Genomic DNA, 24690 nt, shown 5'->3' with positions numbered 1-24690 from the left:
GCACAACACGGTTCAAGTGAAGGTGGGTGGCAGGAAAAAATCTAGTCAGAAATCTTGCACATGAACATGTGCTCCATGTCTGTGTGCAATGTTTTTCAATTTATGCATCTATACCCAGTCAATAATATACTTACAGGAATTCATCATTTCACCATTGACTCCACTGAGCAGGATCAAATTCCATTAATACATTAGCACGTCATTACAATGGATTATTGATTATCACCAATACACCTGCAACTAAAGTGCTCTGCTCTGAATGCTAAGGGTGAGAGTCTAAAGATATGGCTCAAGGTAAAAGTTTTCTTAGGATACTGGCTCCTGTGAGGAGAGCAAACCTTGGAGGATTTCTAGAGGTGTGAGCTCTACTTTTTGGTACCCTTACGAGACAGAAAGAGGATAAGTAAGATAGATACGTGTAGCCTGATTGTAGTTCTGAAACCCCTTTGTCTCTAAATGCTTTGTTCCTGATGCTAAATAGACAGTAGTTTATTTGAATGGGTTTCTGATCACTGCATAGGCCACTGATCATACCCTCCTTCAGGGAGGATCCACGGATGCTGGCATCCAGTCAGATTTTGGGTTAGGCACGCCTGACACCCAGACTCATGTGGCCTGCAGCTCGGGCTCAGCTTTGAAGCAACAGGAGTGGCACCAGCTCAAAGCCTGAGGGTTGAAGGGGTGCAGAGAGGGGACAGAGGTGGGGAGAGGGAAAGCTCAGGCTCTGCCATGGCCAAAGAGGGCTTCAGTTATGATCCGCTAGTGTTTCTGATTGCATTATCAACTTTAAAATGCAATGTGTGCTGTGGCTTGTAAGACAACTCATGTAAGCGTTTAAAATACCGGCACTTAGTATTGTAGTTATTAATTAATAATATGCATTTATATAGCACCATAAATGTCCATGGCACTTTACTGATAACGATATTCCCAACAGTCAGGAATATTAAGCCTAAGCACTTGGAAGACAGCCAAATGATATAACCAGATAAAGCCTACCGTTCAGAGTTAAGGAATTTGGTTAGGTCCTTTTGAATTGCCTAGTGGAAGGAAATCACTAAGGGCAGTGCCTGCATTATTACCACGACTGGGACGTTTGGCTAATTGAAGTTAATGTTGCTCAAAACATTTTTTGTTTTATTTTATTTATTTATTTATTTATTTTTCATGGAATGGTGTATGAGTCTGTGCTATCCTGACTGAGCAGTGCTACAACCTTTGTGCACAGCAGGATAAATAACAGTTCTGTAGGGACCACTTGTCTCTGGTGGTGACTATGCATTTGAAAGAATGGGAGAGTAAAAACTTGTCTTTTGTGGTGCTTTGGGCAAATATGCTCATCTGTGTAACAGATCTATCCAAGAGAAAATAAGGGCTGTTGAGAGGAAAGCTATCTGCCTAAACACTGCTGAGCCAGAAACAACAGTCCATACTGACTAAAACACTGGACTAACCAGGAGGTGTAACTTTCTGCTACTGTCTGTGTCCCCTGGCACGAAGGAATCTAAAGAACAGGAAGAAGATGGATACATGCGTTTTTGGCAAGAACAGTAGCTAGCTCTGGCTTAACAACCCTGGACAACCTGGGGCATAGGAGTGAAGCAGGTTTAATTAGGCAGCAGGTTTAGGGAACTTGGGAGATATGGCACTGCACAGAGATGCTGCTATTCTGAGTTTTAAGAGGCTTGTTATGCGAGAAATACATGTCCTCTGCCAAGCCCAAAGGGGAATGGGCTTAGCACCAGGGGTGGAGACTCCCCACAGGTGGCAAATATTCAGCAGCTTCATGGCATCTGCGCAAGTCCCTTACCAGGCATACACACACAAATCGCATGGAGAGAGGTGAGCTGGGTGCTCCTGCCCACCCTTTTGCATTTCAGAGGCCAGAGTACCTGTCGAATACAGCATACCCTGAATTGTCCTCTGCCTCCCTCCTACAGCACAACTGCCAAGGCTGTGCTGACTTGGTAAGCTCCTGGAAAAGACTTTTATGGTGCGCAGGACTTGTCGCTAAAGAACAAGAAAAGCAGGAGAGCTTGTCTCTCCCATTGCTGCTATAAAGAAGAGAGCTTTGCTCCTTCTCCCTGGCTGGAGGGCAAACCAGCATTGCACCATCATTCCTGGTGGCTCATGAGCTGTGTGGTGAGGTGTCTCTCTCTTGCTCCCACCTATTTTAACCCTTGCGCTATTTTTTTTTCCTCCTTTTTTTTTTTTTCCTTCCCGTTTTTCTGTTTTCTACAGACTGGTTTCTCTTTTCTCACTACAACTCCTTAGAGTTTTGGTTTTAGAGAGCTATTTTGAAAGTGGAATTAAAAGTGAATTATTCTGTGCTCTTTGTGCTTATGATTTTCAGGTGTTTTTTCATGTCTTGTATACATGAAAAACTGGCCAAAAATGTAATGAGCTGCAATGGAGGTAAAGCTAACTGAATGATAGTGGAGAAAATCAGTGATGGAGTTCCTCCAGGCTCTGCCAGGTTTAGAAGCTGCTGTATTACAAAAGAGCACTTTCTCCCTTTGAAAGACAATAGACTATGTCTCATGCTGGTGAGCAGATCAGGTGGACCTTGACAGAGGGTGTGAGGGGCTCTGGCCTCTGGAACTGGGTGTCCATTTCAAGCATGAGCCAAAGGAGAGCCAATCGATAGATTTCTCACATCTTTTTAAAGCTTAAATCTCCACCTTCTAGTGGCCTAAAAGTTTTGACTGAGCTTTCTTACCTTCTGTTTGGACTGTCTGTGAACCTCATGAGATGACTTGCTCCTGTGCATTCCAGTGGTTTAAGTAAGTAACCATTTTCAAAAGTCTTTTGAGGTCAGAGCAAGAATCCCAAGTCTTTTGAGGTTCCACCTCTGTAAGACAATTTTTAAAGAGGAGAAAATTCCCATTTGAATTCTGTCTTTCTATTCTGCTTAACTCAGTCTTCAGGTTCAAGGCCCAAGACCACATGAAGAACTTTAAATGCCTTTCTTGTCTAAAAAGGGATTATGCAAAGATATTACTTCCTTACCTCCAGATCTGGGCTCCATACATGTTCACACTGATGACTGTTTACTTTATTAGATACAAATAAAGTGGTTTTTGTTTACTGTGTTCCCTGCCTTGTGTTCCTGATGCTCTTGATGCAACCCTAGAGGAACACACTGGATTTTACTCAGGTTCCCATCTCATCAGCAGGATCAGTAACTGAGTTTGTGCAGCTGCTTTGAAGAGTAGACCCTTGCTCTCCTCATCCTGTTTGCAGTACCTCTGTGCTGCAGTGCCCTTTGCACAGTGCATTTCTATCTTCTTGTAGGATGTGCACTACACTCAAGCACAGGGCACATGGGTGAACCAGAAGAGCCAGAGAATCATGCAGATGAGTATTTAACCTCAGGGGTTAATACAGTTATTTGGTATAGGTCTCTTTGTAGTTCTTTCATTCACACTGTATTAAGGGTGTAACACAATTTGAAATAACACCTCTATATCTTAAGCACAATGAACCATGGGTCACTTTTGAAAACCTAGTATGCTTGGGAAAATAAATGGCATAAATATAAACAAAATACTTTTCAATGATGTATTGATAAGAAAAAAAAAAAAAAAAAAGGTATTACATCTCTTTGGGAAATAGGTATCATTCCCAGTAGTCATATTTTGCATATTTTAGTCAGGACTGGGAACCACACGAGATACAGTGCTTTCCTGTCAGGACTTGATTGTAGAATTTGTACATAGTGAAAGCATGCCAAACCCTACCCTTATTAACTGTTTGACTATTCCTACAGGCCCATACATATAATCTATGTGGTTGCAAAACAGGAACAGTTGCAGGACAAAGAACATATTGTTAAATTAAAGAGTTTCACAGTTATTGCCTGCAGTATGAAGGGGAAAAAAAAAAAACAACAAAAAAAAACCAGGAGATTGTGAAGGCATATATACAAAGTTGAAAGAAAAGAGAATGCCGAGTTCAAGGAACTCACTGAGTTCCTGCTTCTGACGCAGAGAAAGTAAATGAACAGCTGGTTTAACCTACTTCTTTCCTAACTGAACTGCATTGTGTTTACCTTATTAGTTGGCAATATGCTTTGATTTAGAACAAAATATCCATTGAAGAAATGCCCAACATAGTTTGATGTTGCACTTGCTTGTTTACACCCAGCCACGGTAATTGAATAATCTCTCACTCCTGTGTGGTGGCTAAACGGATTCACAGATCCCACTTTGTGTCTTCTTGTGCATGGATGTCTCTTGCTGTACCTGTAAAAAGCAAAAGTTAATTGTATTTTCAATGTGTTTGCTATTTAGACAAAAATACTGTCTGATCAAACAGTCCATTGCTTCTACATCTGTGACTGCATCCAACTTGTGTTAGTTTTCATTGTATTTGTAGTAGTACTTGATATAATTGCTAGAGCTTTGCCTGCCTCCGTGTTTTGGCGTTAAGCAAGCAGAAGACTTAGCAAGTAGGGACGAGCTTAATTCCTGCCGCTATGCTGGGAGACATTTCTGCTCTGCTCCAGCCTTGTGACAGAGTCAAAACTCCTGTTTCTCTCGGTTCTCAGCTTCTTCTAAATTTTGACTGCAATCGCATTTGGTCATCGACAACTTCTGATGAATCTATTGGATCCAACAGATTGTGATCCATTGTACAGTTAAAAAAAAAAAAAAAGAGGATGCACGTCTAATAGGAGAAAGCTCTTCTCATACCATTTAATATACATTATTGTTCATGTTTTGTACACTGTGATCTTAAAAAACAAAAAAACAAGCAATCAATAAACAATAGAAAACAACACGTTCTGATGTCACCAAGGAGACTGGATTAAATCTGGCCAGGTTCTGCCACTGCAACTTTGTTCTTGTGCCTTTGAGCAAGGCAGTGCCACTTGCACCACCAGTTTGTTAATGCACACTTTCAGAAGACTTTGATCATCACTGATCTAGTCTGCATTTCGTTGCATCAGTGACATAGAGATGAAAGACTGCTGGTCTCATTGCTGTTTCTTCAAGCTATCTCAATCCCTACTAGTTGTGCACAGCAATTGGAGTTTGGCCTCCATTTAGTGGCACCTTTCCCTGGGTGCTGGAAGGCATGCACGTAATCAGGCTGTGGTGGTTTATGCTAGTGGCCTTATGTACGGGTAAATGTTTCAGTGGTCAGTAGGATGCACAGTCCAACCTAGAAACTTCATTATCCACTGACTGTTTGATAATGATCAGTAGAACTCTTTTTCTTCCTTTTCCTTTCTTTCTTTCCTTTCTTTCTTTCCTTTCTTTCTTTCTTTCCTTTCTTTCTTTCTTTCTTTCTTTCTTTCTTTCTTTCTTTCTTTCTTTCTTTCTTTCTTTCTTTCTTTCTTTCTTTCTTTCTTTCTTTCTTTCTTTCTTTCTTTCTTTCTTTCTTTCTTTCTTTCTTTCTTTCTTTCTTTCCTTCCTTCCTTCCTTCCTTCCTTCCTTCCTTCCTTCCTTCCTTCCTTCCTTCCTTCCTTCCTTCCTTCCTTCCTTCCTTCCTTCCTTCCTTCCTTCCTTCCTTCCTTCCTTCCTTCCTTCCTTCCTTCCCTCCCTCCCTCCCTCCCTCCCTCCCTCCCTCCCTCCTTCCCTCCTTCCCTCCTTCCCTCCCTCCTTCCCTCCTTCCCTCCTTCCCTCCCTCCTTCCTTCCTTCCTTTTTCTTTCTTCCTTCCTTTTTCTTTCTTTCTTTCTCTTTCTTTCTTTTTCTTTCTTTCTCTTTCTTTCTTTCTTTCTTTCTTTCCTTCTTTCTTTCTTTCTTTCTTTCTTTCTTTCTTTCCTTCCTTCCTTCCTTCCTTCCTTCCTTCCTTCCTTCCTTCCTTCCTTCCTTCCTTCCTTCCTTCCTTCCTTCCTTCCTTCCTTCCTTTCTTTCTTTCTTTCTCCCCTCTCTCTTTCTCTTTCTTTCTTTCTCCCCTCTCTCTTTCTCTCTTTCTCTCTTTCTCTCTTTCTCTCTTCTCTCTCTCTCTTTCTCTTTCTCTCTCTCTCTTTCTCTCTCTCTTTCTCTCTCTCTCTCTCTCTCTCTCTTTCTTTCTTTCCCTCTTTCTCTCTTTCTCTCTCTTTCTTTCCCTTTCTTTCTCTTTCTTTCTCTCTTTCTCTCTCTCTCTCTTTACTTTTTCTCTTTCCTTTCTCTCTTTCTTTCTCTTTCTCTCTTTCTTTTCTATCTTTTCCTTCTTTCTTTTTTGTTTGAGCATTAATATTTTCTTCCTAATGACCCTGTACTGCTAAAATAAGTACATGATATTTTGTCAGAATATCAAACTTCAGGGAAGTTTGAGAAATGTTGTATTTGGATAAGGCCATTGTATGTGGGTGTTAAGTTCCTAGTAGGTTCCAGCTGACTTACAAAGAATCTTAAGAATGGTAATGCTGGTCTCCAGCATGGCAATAGGAAGTTTCATTTAAGGTCTAACAGTTTGCATGACTGCAGCATTTTGCATGACTGCAGCATTTGTAGGAAGGAAAGAAAAGAAGAATTAAAACAGGAATATTAGTTAAAATTTGATGTCATATGATTGGATTTAAGGAAGTAATTATAGTAGTCAGAGATCTCAAAGGCCCACCGTTTCCATTTTTCTATTTCATGAATCTGCATAGACAATAGGAACACACAAAAAAAATCTCCAGACTACTGGACAGGCCAAAACAACAATTAGTAGCAAAAAGGGAAGTACAAAAAAATATTTCACTTCCAGAGAAATGAACTGGCTCACAGCTAAGATAATTGAACTTCAGTAAACATCTAAATATAGTGTGAAATGAGAACTACTTTTAGTAAAGACAAGATGACAAAAAGGAATTTTAAAAGTTTCAGGAGCCATAAGAAATTAGGCAGGAATGAAACAACTGTGGACATGTTGAAAAAGGATTTAATGGTCTAAGCAACTGGATCTGACTTTGATATTCATGATACCTTGAACAGGGGACTAATGAACCTCTAGAGTCCCATTCCAAACTGAATTCTTCTATGATCCTGTCATCTGACTCTGTGAGAACAGGGTACTAATGTGAACCATCAGAGATCGCTCTTAACACACATCGCCAAGTTTATAATTAGTGATGTTCATACAAACAGGAAGAGTGTGCAAATGAAATTAGGTGTTGACACAAAGAAGAGCAATACAGCAGAGGATCAGATCATGGAAGGCAATGAAGGATTCTGATGAGTGAAATAGAAATGGATGTGTGTCTAACTGTATGAGGTGGAAGGTCATGTACTTATAGAAGAACCACAAGAATTCCCATTATAAACTATAGCCATAAACTTCTTCATAAACTATAAACTTTTTGAAAAGGCCAAAAAAAAAAAAAAACCACAAAAAAAACAGTGTGCAGCAACAGTCAGTCACAGGCTAATTAGATATCACTGCTGTGCTGTGGCTGTAAATGAGAGCAAATACCATATAGCTGATAAGGTATTTTGAGTAGTGATAAGGAAGTAATGATACCATTGTTCTCAAAACAAAACAAACAACAACAACAACTGAACTACAAACAAACCAGTAGTGGGAGCAACAGAAAGTTCAGACATTTCATCTAAAGCCAGTTTGGGGGTTGAAAATAAATGGCCATCAGTGGGCAATGGACAGAAATTCATCTTGACAATAAAATGTGCCTAACTCTAGGGTAGCTATGAGACTTTAGGACAAACTATACAGGTTACACCTGAGATGAGGGATCCCTGGGTATATATACAGACTGGGAGATGAGAGGCTGGAGAGCAGCCCTGCAGAAAGGCATCTGGGGTTTCTGGTCAATGGCAAGTTGAAGATGAGTCACCAGTGTGCCCTGGCAGCCCAAAGGGCCTACCATACTCTGGGGTGTATCAAACACAGCACTGCCGGCCAGTTGAGAGGAGGAATTGTCCTGTTCTGCTCTGTGCTGGTGCAGCCTCACCTCGAGCACTGTGTGCAGTTTGGGGTGCTACAACATGAGAAAGACATACAACTATTAAAGCATCCAAAGGAGGGCTACAAAGATGGTGAAGGGTCTAGAGGGCAAGACCCTATGAGGAGCATCTGGGGTCCCTTGGTTTGTTCAGCCCAGAGCAGAGCAGGCCGAGGGGAGGCCTCATGGCGGCCTGCAGCTCCCTCACGAGGGGAGCGGAGGGGCAGGCGCTGAGCTCTGCTCTCTGGGGACAGCGACAGGACCCGAGGGCACGGCATGGAGCTGGGACAGGGGAGGGTCAGGCGGGGTGTTAGGGAAAGGTTCTGCACCCAGAGGGTGGTTGGACACTGGGACAGGCTCCCCAGGGCAGTGGTCACGGCACCGAGCCTGCTGGAGTTCAAGAAGCATTTGGACAATGCTCTCAGATACATGGTCTGATTTTGGGGTGGTACTGTGTGGAGCCAGGAGTTGGATTGGATGATCCCTGTGGGTCCCTTCCAACTCAGGATATTCTATGATTCCATGATTCAGCTTATTATGAACAGCAAAAGAAAAAACTTTGAGCATTTCAAGTTGACATTTGCAGAGATAATTTCTAAATGTGGCTCTATGTAATACCAAGGGATCATTTCTGATGATCCAGGAGGTCTCTGTTAGGGCCATGATTACACTAAAAGGCCTTAAGAGGCCCAGCTTCACCTGGAATTTCCACATACATCTTCTGCCCATTGATTGAAGAACTCTATTTTCAGGTCTGGGCCTTCCACACTTACCTGAAATATATAACAGGTCTACCCAGATGGACTTTGGACCTTTCTTGCAGTTATGTTTCCTTTTGTTCCTGACTTGACAAGGAGTTAGACCTTGAACCTGGTTCATTCCTTGCCCTCTATCGGACTGTTAATGGACCCTGCTACCAGCAGCTTGCTCTTCCTGATGTGTTTAGATGTTATGGGAAAAGGATTACTTTCAGCTCCTGGCTCATCCCCCCTTGTCCTGTTCTTGCTACTTGCTGACATCCATACTGTTGTTATGTTCATGCATTCTTTGGTAGCTTGTTATGTTCCAAAAATTTACAGACAATGTTGATATTAATGAGTCAAGCCTGCTAATGTTGCTGAAAGCATGGCTTAGTGATTCTTTGTCCCTACTTCACAGTTATCAGGGTGAATGAAAAAGGGTTACATGAGGTCACCATAAGTAAAAACCTCAAACTTAGCCTACTCCTTCAGCCACTAGACTGTGAGTCTTCCTTTTCAAAAGCCTTATTGACTGAGCAGCGGATAACATGCAGGATATACATGCTTTTCATTAATGACAGTATATATCAGACTTTGCCTGCAGCAGTTTGAAATCTGAAATACTTACATGTCATGATAGTGTGAGCTCTCCCTTGCCCTGCTTGATATTTTGCTGTAGCACATTTGATAGTGTCACTATGAATTATATCATGCTATGGCATGTCAAGACCATGTCCTGAAATAACAGAACAGAATACAAAGAAGCTATGGAAAAGTAAAATAATTTTTCTTATTAACAGGTTGTCCTATTTGTTGGAAGCAGCCATTTCACCAACATCAAAACAGCAGGTAGTAGTAAGCTAACATCTATTAACTGTCATGGGATACGATTTTATCCTAACTATTTTTAACACCTTGAACACATTCAGACACATTCGGGTGTTGCCTTATCTGATCCATAGCTGTGGTGAATAGCTATTGGCCAAAAGTATCTCCAGCCCAAAGCTTCAGAGATCAATCATAAGTGATCTTGGATGCAAGTGGGAGGTGGAGCCATGCTGACCACAGTTATGGGTTCCCAGGCTCACAGTCCATGAGAAGATTTTGGAGTCAAGAATGCCTATTGTAACTCAAAAACAAACAAACAAACAAACAAACAAAACTACCCAGAACCCAACTTTGTAGACTTGATTCATTTGCTCATTCTCAGAAGTTGTCTTATCTCAATTTAAGTGAAAATAAGTGCAGATGTTGTACCAGAATGTGAATGTGTAACACCCATACAGCCAAACCTACAGTTCATGAGTATGTGATTTCAAAACCTGGATTCTAATTTTCATCAAGGATGGCTTATTTGGTCACATTATTCACATTTGAACTTCTACTGTGCAGTCTGCATCACAAACTTGGTTCTATTTCAAGACTAAGTTCATTATCTATGTCATGTCTATGAGGGTGGTGAGGCACTGGAACAGGATGCCCAGAGAAGCTGTGGATGCCCCGTCCCTGGAGGTGTCCAAGGCCAGGCTGGATGGGGCTTTGAGCAACCTGGTCAAGTGGGAGGTGTCCCTGCCCATGGCAGGAGGTTGGAATTAGATGATGTTTAAGGTCCCTTCCAACCCAATCCATTCTATGATTCTACAATTCTATGATTCTATGACCTATTATTAGTATTACTGTGCATATTAAAATACTGTGGTGAACTGAGCATTAATATAGTATGAATCAGAATAAGATCAGTCTGAACAATGCTCTCAGGGTGGAATTAATTACTAATTGTTCGGGGCAAAGAATAATACAGTCAAAGGAATGCTGTCTTCCAAAATGGGACAGTTGTGAAGTCCTGTCATTGTTGGATGGCTGAAGGGATTTAACATTCAATTTATTTTTTTTCTAGGAAATACATCTTCAGTATTCAGCACTTCACACAGTCTATATCCTACTGTGTAAATGTGAAACAGTGATCCGTGCATTTGCTAGAATGATAGTCTAACTAGCCTCTCCTGTTTCACAAACTCAAGATGTTGTTTGTGTGACATCCCTGAGACATCAACCAGGATAACCTGTTTCAAAGAATGTGGAGAAACACAACTCTTTCAGCCATTCTCTTATTCTGTTTACTGAACAGAGGGGTTCTCCTGATTTACAAAGTAAAGCACCGTTTTAGAATTGTAACTATTTCCTTCATTTACTTTGTCCCCCAGCCTGACTACAACCTGTTGCAATATCACATCTCAATCAGTATGCAGGATTCCCAGCAGCTTGGATGCAAATGCGTAAGAAAAGAATTGTGACTTCCGTTGTATTAAAAATCTTGACTAAACTTAATCTTTAGGAAATATCTACTAAGTCTGTTGCAGACAGATGAAAGCAAGTTCTGGTCATGCTTCTAGCCAGTAGGGCATGAATCAGCTGTGATCCAGAAGATGCCTAACAGTGTTAGTATGGTGCTGAATCCAAGCTTACCTTGGGCTTGGCCAGACACAACTGAAGCAAGTTAGCTTCTGATGGTATTGGACAATGGATATATAATTATACTGAACTACCCTATTGCATCAGATTCTCCCCTTATTTACTCCAGTCCAGCTTCATGGTGGTCAGCAGCTTTGAAGTGGTAATGGAAGTATTTGGCTTAGTTCCTCAATTTTATGCAAATACCCTATGGAACATCAAAAAGGAAATTCAGAGAAGAGGTGGAATAGCATTTACAAATGAAGACCAGCAAATGTTTTTTGCTGTTGAAGTAGGTAGTACTGCTGAACAATAGATTTACTTGAGCTGTCAAGAAAAATTTTCCCTAAAAGGTAATCCAGAATCTGAGGTTCAAAGAAACCATCTCAACTTCCATGTATTTATTTGCCAAGGACTAAATACAGAAGTTCCAGTGCTTGAACAAGCTACTATGATTTGAATTAAGGGATAAAATCTATATTCAAACTACTTTACCACAGACATCAAATATAAGTAACACAAAGTTGAAGTCAGCAGGTACCTAATCCATCAGGGTGATTGATGGCACCTAAGCTGGGCACATGGGTTTCCCCATATAAACAGTGGACAATTTAGATCCCTGAAAGAGTAGTATATTGCTCTTTGTTCACAATACAGTGACTTTACTGAGCATTTATAGATGTGATTCATTTCTGCAAGGCACCAAGTGGACAACTGGCTAATTTCTGGGAAACAGTAGGCAAAGGTATATGTCTGGACAGGCACCAGCGTCTGGTCTTTAAATGTCCTCATGTAGGTAGGAGTCAGAACAGTAAGTGTTGTTTTGATGCTGTCAGTATTAGGCATAGTCTGAGCACATCTAATAAATCTGGCCTCTCTGAGGTAGTGTGAGAGCCTCAGTGTCTGTCTCTGAATTACAACAATTTAGATGCCTACCAGAGCAAACCTGACTGCACCTGAACACTCACAGGAGCAGAGGTTGAAGTGCCTCAGGAACTCTAAACAGTAGAAGTTGACTAGATTATCACTTCCTCCAATATCACACAGCCCTGAATACTTGTCCAGGTCATCATCGTGGACTGAGAGATTATTTTCACAGCTGGTCTACATTCATTGCAATCCCTAGCACCCACTCTGTAAGGGTTCATCATAATTCATCAGATGTAAGCAAGGTGCAGAACAGGAATTTGCTGGGAAACAACAATGAGAAATGAAGCACGGGGACCTGGGTTCATGGGAGGTAACAGAACATGGCTCTAGGCACCCAAATGTGTTAACGGGGGTGAGGGAACTGGTGTTGGACTTGCAGTGACCCTGGCCAGAGGATATCGCTGGGTGCCTTCTTCACTCTTGCCTACATACTGGATGGTTTTGCTTGACACCAAACATAACCAGAAAGGAACCCCCGCAGTCCAGGGTGTGAGGCAATTAGCTGAGATGTTTTTCCTAAAATTGGATTTGATTATAAAGGCCTTTTTCATCCCTTCAGAGCTTATGCTTGAGAATTAATATGGTAATTATTGATCCCTTTTGTGTACTGTGAAAAAGGATGTTCTGCACCTTAGAAGTGGATTTGTACTGATGACACATAAACAAAACCCTGGAGGGAGGAAGGTAAGGCATAAAGAGGTGTTGACAAGCTGTACACCATTTGGTTATGCAAACACAGATGTGGTAAAGGGCAAAGAGCAATAATTTTGAAAAAATTAAAAGTGTGGGAACACTGGCGGTTGCTCTTTAATAATTACAACATAAAAGAATGCTGGCAACTTTTCCTATTGACTTTACTTTATCAAGCTGAGTCAGTGATGAGTAATAAGATATACTATTGGAAATCTCCTTTAATGTACCAGCTTTTCATTTGACACTTTAAACTCCTCACTGATACCTGTAGAGCTTTCTATGAACTAGTGTGGTGGTCCTAATACTACTGGAGAACTTCTCCTTTCAGATACAATGCATCATTGCTTGCAGAGCAGGTCTATTGTGTGCTGCCTTAATTATTTACAAGCAAACTATGATTAGGAAAGTAAAAAGGGAATGAGGTGTCCGGGTAAGATTGTCAATAGTATGATTTATGTAGATTTCCTTCCAGGGGTTCCTAGTCTGACACATCTGTCTTGCTCTTGTCTTCTAGAAATTAAGTCCATTGAAAGACTATTTCCATGCTGACGTACACAGCTTGCCAGCATAGCTCTGGTGTCAGCAACTTGTGGAATTAGGTCCATAGTATAACATTTGTATTTTTTCACCCTAAATCTGTGTGTTTGTATACACTGTCCCCAACATTTGCGTGGCCCAGCTCTCACAAACCAAAGAGGTTGTTTGTCAGGCAAAAAATAAAACATCCCTGCAGTCACTCAAACGTATTCCTCATCTAATGATTTCTACCTCTGCAGTCAGGTCAGAGACTGGTATTTGTTGCAGACCCTGTCAGGTTTGCACAACCTATTTTTATGTCTCTTGACCTTACACACCCCCAAGTGCTGATAAGCTAAGCACAGGCCCTAAACACAAGAATATTATCAGAAAATAACAGTGTATGTGGGAATAAATGGCAGAACTAACACAGGGATAGGATTTGGGGAAAACTTGCTGTCCTTTTATGATCTGCCCACTGCAATGAATAAGTAACACCCTTTGCTGTAAACTTTCCAAACTTTCCTTCCTCTGTGGCTCAGGCTGACTAGTTTAGAGAAGCTTCTTCTGGAGAAACTGAAATACACATCTGCCTCTTGAGAGGTTGAAAAGTAAAAGATTTTTTTTTCTTTCTTTTTCCTGTGGATATTCCCAAGTTCCAGCTCAATAATTCAAGCTAGGACATGCAAGGAGCACGTTCCTTGAAGAATGCTCACAACCATGCAGTCTGTCAGCAAGTGAAAATCATTCCTTTTCTACATCATCCAGCCAGAGGTACAAGACACGAATAGTAAGCCACCCATGCTGCTTTCTCTTCAGCTTTTCCTGGGGAGCCCCTTTTTCCAGGGAGCAGCCCCACAGAGAGGGATCTGAGGGTTGTGGCTGACAGCAAGTTGAATATGAGCCAGCAGTGTGCCCTGGCAGCCAGGAGGGCCAACCGTATCCTGGGATGCATCAAGCATGGGATTGCTAGTCGGTCGAGGGAGGTGATTGTCCCGCTCTACTCTGCGCTGGTCCGGCCTCACCTCGAGTACTGTGTGCAGTTCTGGGCACCACAGTACAAAAAGGACATTAAACTGTTGGAGAGTGTCCAGAGGAGGGCAACGAAGATGGTGAAGGGCCTAGAGGGGAAGATGTATGAGGAGCGGCTGAGGTCACTGGGCCTGTTCAGCCTGGAGAAGAGGAGGCTGAGGGGAGACCTCATCGCGGTCTACAACTTCCTTGCGAGGGGGAGTGGAGGGGCAGGCGCTGATCTGTTCTCTTTAGTGACCAGGGATAGGACCCATGGGAATGGCATTAAGCTGAGGCAGGGGAAGTTTAGGCTGGACATCAGGAAGAGGTTCTTCACCGAGAGGGTGGTCGCACACTGGAACAGGCTCCCCAGGGACGTAATCACTGCACCAAGCCTGTCAGAGTTTAAGAAGCGTTTGGACTGTGCACTTAGTCACTTGGTCTGAATTTTTGGGTAGACCTGTGTGGTGCCAGGAGTTGGACTTGATGATCCTTATGGGTCCCTTCCAACTCGGGATATTCTATGATTCTATGATCCTATGATTCCTTTGGATTTGGTCTGAAGTTCATCTTCTCTGCTTTGCCCTGTAGTACATAGAGACATCTAGTGGCTGAGCAATCCTGAATGAAGGAGTCTTGGAGCATGAATTACTAAAAGGGAGATGGGATGCCTCATCTCAGGAGGAATTCATCATGTCCTGAGAGTTGAGGTGCTCTCTGTGGGCATCTTCTGGGAAGCATATAGTCACTTCTGGGGATCAGGACCCACGTTGCTAATGCTGATGAAAGTACGATACCATTTTCTTACATTCAGACCAGGTCAGTTTGTGTGTTTCCTATTCAGGCAAGGCCTTTGACCAAGGTCCATCAAACATACTGTTTGGTCACCAAACACACACAACGGTTGAAAGCAGTTTTTGGTAGCACATTTAGTGTCTTGGTTTTCATTTTCTTTCGCTTCTCACAGGCTGAGAGAAGTGAAAAGAAAATGTTTTACACAAAAAGTTAACCCACAAGGGGGGTTGCACATGGTTAGTCCTGTAGTCTGCTCCTTTCCTTGCTGCTTTTCTGGGTGTTAGTGCTGCTGAAGGCCAGGCTCAGAGCTCTCACTGTGGCACTTCAGAAAAGATGAGGCAAAGGTGTCTCCTGGTGCACTACTGACCACCCTGCGCAGTCCACTGGACTCTACCTCTTCTCTCTCTCTCTACTGCACTCTAGACCTTGGCTTAAGTCTACACCAGAGCCTAGCAGAGAAGCCAGAACAGGAGCTTAGGTTCAAATCCACACTATGTTGCCTGCATAGGTGCACCCACAGAAGGCAAATGGAGCTGATATTTTCCACAAGTCTCTGCCCAAAATTGTTCCAGTTAGGGTAGTGCAAAAATCAGGAGATAGTGGAAGGATGCTCTGAGTGCTTAAATATTTTAATGGAGTGTTTTCTGTAAAAGCTGTGGGGGAAAACCCAGTGGTACATTGTCTTTCCTGCTTCTTTCTTTCACACATTGTAGGAGTGATTCTCAGTTACTAATAAAATTCGTAACATGATTGTTCTTAAAGAGCTGTGAGTCTCTGTGACTAACCACAGGGCAGAGTTGAGCCAACAAAGCTTTAATGTTAAGACTCTGAAGGTTTTTTTCTCATGAAGATCCATGTAAAGGGATTTTCATCGGGCTAGGGCTGTATAACACACATTAGAAATGCAATATCTCAGCTAAAAAATAAGAACTCAAATTCTTTGTGAGACACTCACAGATACTCTACCAGCTCTTTTGTTTGCCCCTTTTTAGGGGTGGTTCTTAAGGTTTTACCCATAATGTTCACCAATGACAGATGCTAAGACATCTCCTGAGACATTTTTTGAATAGGAACTTCCATCTGGCTCTGCATCCTTAGAAGCTGTGACTTGGCTTCTTTGTCTGCGGGGTGGTTAATCCTAATGAGGCAAGCACAGCAATTCGCTGAACAGAGATATATGCTTATCAGATCCTATTACTGAGCTGATTCTCTTTTATAATTATTTATTCTGACTTCAGTAGATGAAGCAATGTGAAAACATTTAAGCCCAGAGCTTTCATCAAGAAGACACAATCTCACACTCCTGTGAACAACTGAAAGCTTGCCTACATGGAAATGGCCTACTATACTAGTATAGTTGTCCCACTATATGCTACCAGTTAAACTTCCCATTCCCTTCTTACCTCAAGATAAATGTCCTGATTTAAATTATGTTGAGATGATCTCTATAGAAAAGAAGTATTTTTATAATGGAACAGCGATGTCCATAGAGGGAGAATTTTACTGGCACAGCTAAGTTAGTATAATTATACTGGCATAATTAAGCTGGTAATTTTCCCTGTGTATACAAGCTATGAGTCTTAAATTGTGCTTCACTAGCAGAAGAGCCTCCTTTGTTGGAGAGATTCTTTAGATCTGAATCAGGACACTAATAAGTGTTTCTACACTCAAGTCAATGCCTCAAACTTTATAATGAATTTTACTCTTTGCCTCCCAGAGAATCCAAACTCTTTTATGTATGTAACAGTCTCTCAACAAAAAGTTGTCCTCTGCTGATGGACAGACAGCTTATGGAGGGAAATATAGCAGTTACTTTACATCAGCATCATCAGTGGCTACATGGTCTTGTGGAGAGGGAGGTGTCTACTGGGAATCAGCAAGCATTTGGAAGTATCTGCAGACAGGAATATAAATGGTTCTAGTTTTTGCCTTTCTATTTCTTCTCCCACTTTATGTTTCCATACCCTGACTTGCTTCCTGCTAATGAGATTTCTGTTCAAATGGGGGCCACTATGTATAATTCGTAATTATGAAGGTAAGGTAATAGCTATGCATGACAGCTTATGGGAAGAGATAAAAGCACATACAATAACCATGTGAAATGGCGTAAGTGATTTGGATAGGAATAACTTCAATGACAATGAGTCATCAGGACCACGATGTGCTGCCTCATGTAAAAGATAACCACGCCAGTTGGATGAGGCTGTTAATACATCCACAGCCTTTGCTAAATATAAAGTCATGAACACTTATCAATTGAGCTGGAAGTATGAGAGCAGCAAAATAAATGGCTTAAATTATCATTAGAGAAAAGAAAGCTAAACAAATATAGCAATTACATTTTCTATAAACAGCAATGTAAAGTCAGCAATCAGTAGGTTTTCTTTATTAGTGAATATTACAGAATGAAATGAATAGAAGTTACCATAGGTTTCACTGAATCACAGAGAAACTGATTGGAGTTAATTGGGAGCAGACTCCGTCTCCAAGCAGGACTCATTGCCAACGCTCACTGTCAGCTGTGGCTTTGTCTAGGCAAGCCATGAAATCCCCAAGGATGGTGATTTTTCAGCATCTCTGGGTACTTGCTCGTGATATGACTATTGACTCTGTGGCCTCCTCTTCATCAGATAAAACAAGCCCAGTTCTCTCAACCTACTGTCTGTTATGTCCTCTAGCACCTGAACATTTTTGGCACCTCTCTGCTGGATCATCTCCAGACTTTGCACACATCTCTTAAACTTGGTGGAGGTGGGGGACCTCCACACTGGGACACAGTATTCCAGGTGTGGTCTCATCAGTGCTGAGCAGAGGAGGATTATAATAAGACCACACTTATTTTACAGTATAAGAAAGGGAAAACAGTGCATCCACTACAAAGGTGAAATTCACTCCAGGCCACTCTCCCCACCAACTGCTTCTGACGCTCCAGCTCAGGCTTAGAGCCTTCACTGTGGCACTTCAGAAGAGCTGAGGAGACGGTCTGCTAATGCACTGCTGACCACTCCGCTCAGTTCACTGGGCTCTTTCTCTTGGCTCTTGCTCTAATGAACCCTAGACCTTGGCTTGCATCCACATGGAGCATGTGCCTACATGTAAACACAGCAGGAGAAGAGTCATAACTTGAGATTAGGCTCAAATCCATACTATGCTGCCCACGTAGGTGCATCCACAAAGGGCAAATGGAGTTGACGTTTCTCACAAGTCCTTGCCAGATGTGCTCCCAGTTGGGGTTTTGCAGTCTAAGCACACAGAGCAAACTACTCTGGAGTTTGTTTCATTTGTAATTGCTCTCTGTCCTAGATGCAGGTGAGAGGTTTAACAGTGCTAAGGGTTAGATTCCCAGCTGGGCATACAGCACACCAAAGGCATGAGATCTGCCTGCCTCTGCCATTAACATTTTCCAGACACTAATTCTGCATTGTTTGGGCTGTACATATCTTTCAAACAGAACAAAACCAAAGCATTTGTATGTAGAGCCAAAAATTTTCATTTTTCATTAACTGCTGCTATTTCTTTCTTTCTTTCTTTTTCTTTTTCTTTTATTTTATTATTTATTTATTTATCTATTTATTATTTTTTGCTACCTGTTCTTTTGTTTTGTCACTCAAGTTTTAAGAAAAATATTTAACTCAAAGTGAAAAGTAATCTTTGGTTTAAACATTCTCTTGAATTTCTACTTTTATCAATTTGTTTTCTCAAATCATTATCACTAAACATTTTGAAATCTATTTTGAGATGTAAAACAGTTACAAATAATTCCTTTTCAGTTCTAACTGAATTTAATAAAAATCAAACATTTTTGAAACTTTTCCACTTTCTATGTAAAAATTAAACATTTGGTGAAAACTTTAATTGTAAAAATTGACATTTCAGGAAAACAACTGAATAATCACTCATTTCATTGAATGTTCTTTCCTCTCTCCTCCATATGAGTTGTTTTATTAGATTTTTTTTTTTTGAAACAAAAGTAATACATCAATTTCCTAGCTTATTCTGCCAATTCCTATCAATTTAATGAGATCAGGTCTTCAATTCCATTTCCTTCAGATTTTTGTATAACAGTATTTTCTTTTGAAAGTTTAAGCCGTGTTTTACAAATAAAATGATTCTTTTGTGGGTTACTAGTCTCAATAGCTTTTCTTCTTCAGAAGTATTTCCCATAAAGCTTTATTAATGAACAATATAGCAATTGTTATCCAAGACACCTTATTGTTTCAGACAAATAATATTTATAAGCAGAATTCCTCTGTATTAAAGTTTCACTTAAACTGATTTCCTCCTGAACTGGATGGGATAATTTTAGTGGAGACTGAGGAGACTGGAAGGATAAAAGATGGGACATATAATCCTGGATTTTATACCTGTTTTTTTTTCCATGCCTTATTTAAGCTGTTCACTTTTATGTGGACTACACAGTCAATGTCTATGAATGTTTGCTGCATTGTGAGCTGTCTCCTGTACAGTGCTTCTCCTGCACTCCTAAAAATTGTTGAGCCCCCTCAACTGCATTTGACTTCATCAGGGACTGAGCGAATTGAGTGTCTGGTTGCATTGCTCAGCAACTTGCAGGATTGTGCCTAATCACAGACTACAGATAAGGGGAGACAAACCTGTGTACAGACAGGATGTTTCTATCTGCTCTGGGCAGTAGAATATCTGGCTTGTTCAGAACAATTACCACCTACAGTGATGAGCTTTAGTGTTGAGCTGACTGCTTTTGCATGCCAGGAGGAAACACCCCTAGGGACTACCTGACCGATGCTATGGTGTTGTATCAGCTCTGTGTATCTGCCCACAGGTCTTGCTCTACTGTGTGGCCCTAGCAGTACTTTGACAGATGGGAAGAAAATGCTTTGGGTGTTCAGCAAGTGTAGCCAACCCTTGTCCACTTTCCTGATGCTACTTCAATAAACACTTCCAGAGCATGATGTCTTTTCACTACTGGAGGCTGATTCAGGACGGGAACATAATGCTTTCCACAACCCACTCTCTACCAGCTGCTGTGCCCTGCTCATTTTAGATGTCATGAGATGCTGGGGTAATTCAAATGCTGCCTGTTACTTTACCTGTTAATTCTGTCATTTACACCCAGAGTTAATTTTGTTCAGCTCAAACCTTTGTTTCTTGCTCGTTGACTAAAACCAAGTGTTTGTTTCATGCAACATAGCAAAGACCTGATTTGACAAATCATTGGGAAATGTTACCACAGGGAATTAAAGTGCAGGCCATACATTCTTTTTAATTACTGTTTTTCTTCTAAGCAGTTTTGTTGAATGCATATTAAAAGAAGAAATGCTGAATAGATACATGAAATGCATTGGGAGACAATGGGTCAGAGAACAGCCTAAATGGAGCAATCCACCTTTTGGACTGTAAGGAAAGAAAGAATTATGCAGAAAGACTTGAAAATAGAACAGTGGGATTGTGCTGGATGATATAGAATCACAGGATGGTTGAGGTTGGAAGGGACCTGTGGAGGCCACCTGGGCCAACCCTTTGCTCAAACTGGGACACCCAGAGCAAGGGTGTCCAGGCCCAGGTCCAGGAGGCTTTTGAAGATCTCCAGGGATGCAGACTCCACAACCTCACTGGGTAACCTGTGCCAATGGTCAGTCATCCACAAAGTACAGAAGTGCTTCCTGGTCTTCAGATGGAACCTCCTGTCTTCTCTTGTCCTGGCACTCGGAACCACTAAAAATAGTCTGGCTCTGTCTTCTTTGCACCCTCCCTCCAGGTATTTATAGACATTGATAAGATCCCCTCTGAGCCTCCTCTTCTCCAGACAACAGTCCCCGTTCTCTCAGCCTTTTCTCATAGGAGAGATGCTCCTGTCCCTTGATCATTTTCAAGGCCCTTCATTGGAATCTCTCCAGTATTTTCATACCTTTGATATACTGGAGAGCCCAGATCTGGACACAGTATTCCAGGTATGACTTCACCACTGCGATATGCCTAATGCAGCCAAGAAGTCTGTTGGTCTACTCTGTGGGAAAGGCATGTTGCTGATTCATGTTTAACTTGGTGTCCACCAGGACCCCCAGCTCTTTTTCTGTCAGTTTGCCTTCCATTTGGATGGCCTCCAGAATGTACTGAAGCCTGGGGCTGTTCCTTCCCAGGTGAAGGGCTTTGCATGTCTCCTTAATGAGGTTTTTGTCAGCCCATTTCTTCCATTCTTGAGTCCCTCTGAACAATAGCACAACCCTCTGGTGTATCCACCACTACTCTCAAGAACCTTGCTTGCACCCTGCAGTGACTGTGCATAGCTGTAAAAACTAGTTGTGACAGGTCTGCCTATTTGGAAGAAAACAAATAGATGATCTAGTGATGTCCCAGTGATGCCTAGAACATGGGCATGAACTTGTGTGTAACTAGGTATTATTGCAGACTTGGCTTGGGACTTATAACTTGGGTATTAACTTCAGCTTTGATGACAGTAGGCTGAGGGTCTTGGACAACTAAGTTTCTCCATTGTTTGCTCCCTTTCTAATAACCATCTTTTCTAGTTAGAACGTGAAGTCATTGGAACAGGTACTGTCTCAGCATGTATCTTACAGGATTATACTCATTTAAGACATTGATCTTGAGTTCATAGATACTACACTTAATAATACTGGGTCCTGAATTTTTCCCTTCCCCATTTTTAAAGAATCTCTTAAGGTATACAGAAGGATGTTTTGGGTCCTACAGTCAGTCTGCCTTCACAATTCTGACATGGTTTTCTCAGGAACACAAACCCAAAGGGCATCAAAATCCTTTTGCAACTTCATGATACTGGTTTTGTTTTCAATGCTACACTCTACTCATGGAGCTGTTCCAAAAATTATCAGCCATCCAACTCTACAGGGCTGAGCAACAATTTTGCCTCATTTTCCCAGTTTGCATTGAATGAGAATGATTTGTAACCTTTAAGCATTACCTAGTAAGGAGATGTAAAGAGTTTTTTTTTTTTTTTAAAGAGTTTTAATTCAATCTTCCTACAAAGTTTTTGTTGTTGTTTTATTGTTATGGTGAGGGAAGCCATTGCACATAACTAAATGAGGTTATTTTTTGCTCTCCTTTTGCCCTGTTAAATCTTGCTTTCTCTAATGCTTGAAGTAATATAGAAGGTTAAATAGTTTCCTCAGCTCAGCTCCCACATACAAACCCCACTTGGTCTAAAAGCTGCTAGGTGTGGGAGTAATTTAGTTAATCTATCTACCATTACCTGGACCAAGATTTTAGCATCTGTGCTTATTAAATGAAAAAAAGACTGTATGAAGGGCATAACAATTGATCTTTTCCAGGTTTAGGAAGTGTGTTAGAACATTATGAGCCTCCATAATGATGAGAGCACAGTTCCATTACCAAACCTGACTCTAAACGTTTCTAATAAAGTAGATGTCAGTTCTTCCATACTATTTAACAGTAGTTTATGGTCTCTTCTAAGGCTATTTGGGGCTTGGCCGTGTTGTCATAAAACGCAATGTTGTGTCTTTCTTCTCTAACAAGGATTTTTCAGGTCATCTTATATGACTTGCAAAATTGTGCCTGTTCATTTAAGGACTGTCCATCTTTTCCATTTCTACAGACACTCTGTATCGGTTATGGAAGTGGCAGTGCACTGAGCAAGTCTCTGGGCTAACACCAGATAGTACTAAGTCTGTACTCCAACCATCGGCAGGAGAGAAGTATCCCGCAGACCATCACTTGCATCCATTCAACTTCATTTTAAAACTATCCTGCCTATTTTTCTGTGGAAAACTTTTAAAGGGAGACATTTTAAATCCGGATGAAATCAACTGAAGGTGAAAAGAAAGTGAGCTTGTGGGTAATAAAGGTGAGCAATAAAGTGGGCAATAAAAAAATAAATCTTCTACTTTGCCCTTTTTTCAGTCACTTCTCCCCATCTAGTCCTTCTGTAACCATGATCACAATGAGAAAAACAAAACAAAACAAAGCAAAACAAAACAAAGAGAGAGAGAGAGTTGGGAGGAATCAATCCCCCTCCCCTAACGCCATAGCCTCTGTGTGGCCTGTTAGCCACATATTTCCAAGACGCGTGAGATGCAACACGTGCATATGCTTGTGTAGCATTTTTATTCATTGTTAAACTAGAAGAAAGAATAATCTGGTTTTAGTGAAGCTTCTGCATGTCTTTATCAAACAGCGTAACCCTTGTAAGCGCAGAGGTTTGAATGTTTGTTTCAGGTAACCAAAGGACAACCTTTTTCAATGGCCACAGATTTCATTTGAGTTCTCTTTCTCCCTGTACATCCAAATTGACTTCTCCCCTTTTCTGTTGATGCTTATAGGCAGCTATTGGAAAAGACTAAACTGGCTAATATTGTTAGATCAGTGTAGCTGCACAGAATTCCTCTAGTCAGCTTAGCACAACACACTGGCAGTGAACTTCCTCTGGGGTACTAGAAGTTGGGTTTGACACTCCTGTCCAGGTTAATGATATCCAGCTACTTTCATTATGCTGAAGGAAAAAAATCGTCCTTTGACTTTTCAACACTTGTGACAGAACAAGAATTAGGCCAAAAATGAATTAGTTAATGTTTATCCAGAGGCTTATCTGCACAGAGAAACCAAGCAAAAGGGATTTGGTGCTTCTAGGAAAAAGTTGCCAGCCAAGAAAGGAAGGTTTCAAGTACAGAGCTGAACAAAATGTTCTCAATGTAACAGTTAATTTCCAAAAAACCAACTCATTGGTCCTTGCAAAATGACAACAAGTGCAGAGTAATTTATTTTACTTCTGTATTTCCAAAACCGTTTCCTCCAATCTGATCATGTCATACTTACAAGTTATGTTATCTAACTGTACTTGCATGTTTCTCTTAAAATAATTATATAACTGTATAGAATCTCTTAAAATAACCATATAACTATATAGAACCATATACTACATTTAATATATACCTATTAACATTACAGGTGCTATAAATTAAAAGTTTTTATTTCTCCCATATGTTTTGGTGGTGTTTCCAATAAACTATTTGAGATTGAAAAATACAGAAGTTTTTCTTTTATTTTTTTTTTCAGCACTTTAAATTGTGTATTATTTTTTAAATGCTGAGATTTCCCGTGAATGGAAATTCTATTTTCCTTATCAGTTGTACTGAAGATATGTTGGACTACTGGCTTCTTGGAGCTAAACTGGCCCTTTGTGCTAAGCCTAAATAGTCTGTTCCTTGCTTTATGTTTACTTTTAGAAAGGCATGCTCTGAACTGTTGAATTTGTCTTCAAGGATATCTTTCTTTTCACTTTACTCTTGCATCAGAAATTCGTTCGTGTGTAAGAAGTGATACATGAATAAGTAGTGATTTCTATTACTGGTTGAATGCAGAATTCAGCTCAGGCACTACACACAAATGTAATTGAAGGCACAGGTATTCCTGGGCCATGTATTTCACAGCAATAATTTTAAGGTTACTGAGGCTGAAGTAAAACATTGCCTATGGGGAGGGTTCAACATTTGACAGATCTTTTGTTGATAAATCATCTATTTGTATTGCAGGAGTACAGAAATGAGGCACAGAATAAGAGGTCCATGATCAGCAGAGCAGCAACCAGGTGGACCTTACTTCTAGTTGCCCTCATGGCCATGCTTCATATCCTGTACCCCTTGCGTGCCCAGAGGTGTCCCTGTCACTTGCCAGGTTAAAGACTACATCATTTCAGTATGGCCAGAGAG

General features: G+C 41.0%; 1 long non-coding RNA gene across 2 annotated transcripts; it reads left to right on the top strand.

Annotated features, from left to right (window-relative positions):
* The first annotated feature begins 684 nt into the window (after nt 1–684).
* On the top strand, nt 685–23953 carry LOC308190530. Of its 2 annotated transcripts, none has more exons than XR_013947298.1 (3): nt 685–1967; nt 13861–13978; nt 22581–23953. It is a non-coding gene; the product is annotated as an uncharacterized lncRNA (long non-coding RNA). The 2 variants fall into 2 exon arrangements; XR_013947299.1 differs by having other exon boundaries at nt 13861–13994.
* The last annotated feature ends 737 nt before the right edge of the window (nt 23954–24690 follow it).

Source organism: Anser brachyrhynchus (assembly GCF_964034855.1).
Source record: "Anser brachyrhynchus genome assembly, chromosome: 2".
Lineage (NCBI taxonomy): Eukaryota > Metazoa > Chordata > Aves > Anseriformes > Anatidae > Anser > Anser brachyrhynchus.
This window is presented reverse-complemented; position numbering and strand designations above follow the sequence as displayed.